Raw genomic sequence first — 4,906 nt, 5'->3', positions numbered from 1 at the left:
GACAATTTATAAATGTAAATGTTTTTTTTTAAATTAACAAAATGATAAATGTGCATAAAATTTAGGTTGTAATTAATTTTAAGCAATTATTGAGAAAAGAGACAAACTTTTTTTTTGAAAAGTCGATAATGAAATTTTACATTAAGAAAATTTAATAAACCAGATTTAAAACAAGTATTTTGTCAATTTATAAATGCAGATGTTTTTTTTCAAATTGACGAAATGATAAATGTGAATTTAATTCGAATTTAAATTAATTTTAAGCAATAATTGAGAAAAGACAAAGTTTTTTTCTGAAAAGTCGATAATAAAATAGTACATTAAAAAATTTAATAAACCAGATTTTAAAAAAGTATAATATCAATTTTTAAATTCAATTTTTTTTAATTAACGAAATAATAAATATAAATTTAATTTAAAATTTAATTAATTTGCAATTACTGAAATAAGAGACAACCTTGTTTTCTGAAACGTCGATAATAAAATAGTACATTAAGAAAATTTTATAAACCAGATTTAAAAAAAGTATATTGACAATTTTTAAATTCGAAATTTTTTTATTTAAGGAAATGATAAATGTGCATTTAATTTGGATTTTAATTAATTTTAAGCAATTATTGAGATAAGAGACAAACTTCTTTTCTGAAAAGTCGATAATAAAATAGTACATTATGAAAATTTGATAAACCAAATTGAAAAAAAGTTTAATGTTAATTTATAAACGCGAATGTTTTTTTTAATTAACAAAATAATAAATGTGCATTTAATTTGGATTTTAATTAATTTTAAGCAATAATTGAAAAAAGACAAATTTTTTTCTGAAAAGTCGATATTAAAATTTTACATTAAGAAAATTTAATAAACCAAACTTGAAAAAGTATTATGTCAATTTATAAATTCAAAATTTTTTCTTAATTAACGAAATGATAAATATGCATTTAATTTGAATGTTAATCAATTTTAAGCTATTATTGAGAAAAAAAATAAACTTCGTTTCTAAAAAATCGCTAATAAAATTTTGCATTAAGAAAATTTAATAAACCAGATTTTAAAAAAGTATAATGTCAATTTATAAATGCAAATATATATCAACTCTAATTTGACTCATTTCACAGTATTTAAAAATATTTCTGTATATAAAAAAAAACTAAAATATAACTACAAATATAAATAATAATAGAGCAACTCAATGTATGTAGAGTAAAATTTTTTTTTAATTTTTAAAGAAGAATATTTCTTTCGTATTTGTTTTATTTTTCTGAATTAAGAATCTGTGATTCAGGATCATTTTAAACTACAACTTGTAGTTTTGAATTACTAAAATATAATATCTTTGAGAAAAATTTGCTTAGACAAGCTTAGAGAGGACTTCATATTACGACATGAGGCGCCTAAGAATATACTTAAATTAAAATAAAAATTTATAAAATTAAATAATAAATTATATGTATATATATATAAATAAATAAATAAATAAATAAATATATATATATATATATATATATATATATATATATATAAAGCGAGAGGTTTTTCTTCAGATGGTGAAATAATATGATAAAATTGTTCCTGGGCATTCATCCAGTAATTAAAAACAATTTGAGTGAAAGAAAATGTTTTTATTCAGAAAACATACGTTTCGGGTCTTGATTTGACCCATCTTCAGTGCATACAAATAAATTGAAAAAAGAACACAAAAACACACGAAAATTGCACGAAAAAAGTATGAAACACAAATTGATAAACGTCGAGTTATGATAAATTTTAAATAATTGAAAAATTGAAATATAAATAAAAATAAATAATATATTTTATTATAAAAAAGCTTATTCCAAAACGAAACATGTTGTTCGCTTGGAGTATATATATATGTTCATTCTAACCGGTCCAATCTAAATTCGTATATGGGTGATCTATAAATTAATATTTCGTTCTGTTTTAAGTACACACATTAATTTATTTCTTAATGAAAAAACTTGAAAATTATGAGCCCTCATTAAATCTGCTTCTCTCGACAATGTTGGGGGTATTAGTTTTTATATGAAGATTTCTGAGTCGTTTGTATGAGGTTGAAAACCGCGGGAGGTTCAGATGAAAAACCGTTAAATTTGAAAGGATTTTTTTTTAATTATGCTGACACGTGCAGTAAATGAAAAGAATCACCTATAAGAGTAAAAAAATCATTATTTCTTTTTTTAAAAATCATTTTATAATTTTTTGTAATTATTTAAGACACGCTCAATGATGACAAATACTATGTATCGAAACGTATATAAATGAATAATTGTCAATATTAATTCAAATGGGATCAAAATTATATACCATAGAATTTAGTTGTTTTGATTGCTATTCCATGTATTTATAATGAAATAATTATTGATATTAACTTGATTGCTAATTAGCATATAACTTATTAAATTTAAAATAATTTATCATATTTTTTATACCATTATTTATGACTGAGTAACCAAATTTTGAATAATACTATAAGAAAATTGTAAGTTTGAGAATGATAATTTAGTAGGTAATTTAATTTGATTGATGAAATATACATATACACACATATATATATATATATATATATATACATATATATGTGTGTGTGTGTATTATATATAATATTAATTCTTTCTAATATTGTTATAACTATTAATTATAATTATATTGATTATTGCAAAGGTATTAATTATTATTATAATTATGTGTTAGTAAATGACAATTAATATAATTGTATTATTATTGTATGATTGTATATTATTGTATTGCTAATAAATTGCAAGACTAGCATTATTAATATTTTTATGATTTTATGAAATCAATAGAAAATGAACATTTAACATTTATTCGAAAGATTAATAATAAGGTAATAAAAAATATAATTACACGTTTTATTATTTTTTCCCCTATAAATCAGTGTTTAATTAATAGAAGAATGTAAAATAGAGTTTTTTATGTAAAATAGTGACTTTAATATTATAATTAATTGAATTTATAAATTAATCACGTTAGGTTTTCTTGAATCCTTTCAAATTTATCAAATTCATCAATAAATACAAATAATTCACTCAAATTCGTGTACTAGCTTGCAATAAGAATTAAACATTATTACTTTTGGCTAAAATTCTAAACAATCTTTGAAAATCGATCAATTTTCAGCCAAATAAATAGGAAACCAAACCATATACTTCAGAACAATTAGCAATTTTTCTGTTATTATTGATCATGTTAATTATTATATATATATATTTCAATATTTGAAACAATCTAAATATTTTATGAAATCTTGTGATCACACTTGTTATTTTTGTGACATTTTGTTTCGAATAAAACGACTTTGAATTCGATTTTTCATTCTTCCTCAATAAACAGAAATAAAATTCGGGACATTTTTTGGTTTTTGTCAAATAACTCACAAACTTTATATGGAAGCACACTTTTTCAATTAGCATAGCAAAACTAGATAAAATTTACAACAATTCCATGCCAACAGTTATATACACACTCATATAAAAGTTTTCAATAAAACGACTTTGAATTTGATATTTCATTTTTAAGCAATAAATATAGAATATTCTGGACCTTTTTTTAGTTTTTGTCAAATAACTCACAAATAATATATAGAAGCAAACTTTTTGCGTTAGTTATAACTAGATAAAATTTACTATATTTCTATATAATTATTTATATACAGTCCAATATAAAAGTTTTGAATAAAACGACTTTGAATTTGATTTTCATTCTTGAGCAATAAATAGAAATTCGGGACAATTCTTTGGTTTTTGTCAAATGACTAATAAATTTTATATGAAGACACTCTTTTATAGTTATATAGAGAGTAAAGAAATATTTTATCTATATTTCCACATAAAAGTCGATATCACTACTACTTGATATCAGGATGTCTCTAACACGAGTTCGAACCTGATTAGGAAGCCAGGCGTTACAAACTCCTTTTTCTTATATATATTATATATATATATATAATCTATATATATAATATATATATATTATTTTACACAAGGTTTTGCTTTGCAACTAAAACTTTTTTCGAAAAAATATTTATTTTGCAACATCGGCAATGATCTGCGACCGATTGACCACTCTTATCATTGAAATTGATAAGAGAAATACATTGTAGAATGTTTGGACAGACAAATCATGATAAATACATTTGTATATAATATATATATATATATATATATATATATTTACATCGGTTTATTGATTTAACATGATTCAAGGAGTTTTGTTTTTCATCGGAAGTGATTAATATTATATATATAATACTTAGGCCTACAGTCAGAAGTAAGTAATAACAAGATAACTGGACATCCTAATAAAACCATACAAAAATGGTTTGATCCTACATTTTTTTGTATTATAATTTATTGTAAATGTTACAACTAGCCCGAAAATCCAGGGTAAGTTGTAACAGAGCACTTTTTCCAGAAAATGATTAATTGTGTAAAATATTGAACATCAGTTATGATATTATTTTTACTTGATTTGGTAGAGGAATTGTAATAATTAGATTAATTAAATATAGTAATATTATCTAGCTTTATTTCGTAAAAATATAATCAGTAGGTTTTATTAAAAACTGTTACAACAAGCCCCTTGCTACTCCACTTAAGACAACCTAAAATTTCTATTGTTTATACCCAGGGGTAGTCATTTTAAGTTTGTAAAATAAATTGTTTATAAATAATAAATAACTCTAGTTTCTCTTATAATAAAATCTTCTATAATAATCTAGTTTCACCCTATTTAACTGAAAGGGGTGCCCTCACATTAGGTTGTCAAATATCTCCCTTCCGCCTTTTTGTATTATAAACCAAGAGCAAAAAAGCGGAAGGGAGATATTTGACAACCTATTATGAAGTCTGTGAGTTATTTGACAAAATGT

This window comes from Ctenocephalides felis, unplaced genomic scaffold, assembly GCF_003426905.1.
Source record: "Ctenocephalides felis isolate EL2017-DRISC unplaced genomic scaffold, ASM342690v1 CF-g0.4_SCAFFOLD_03573, whole genome shotgun sequence".
NCBI classification, from domain to species: Eukaryota; Metazoa; Arthropoda; class Insecta; order Siphonaptera; family Pulicidae; genus Ctenocephalides; species Ctenocephalides felis.
This window is presented reverse-complemented; position numbering follows the sequence as displayed.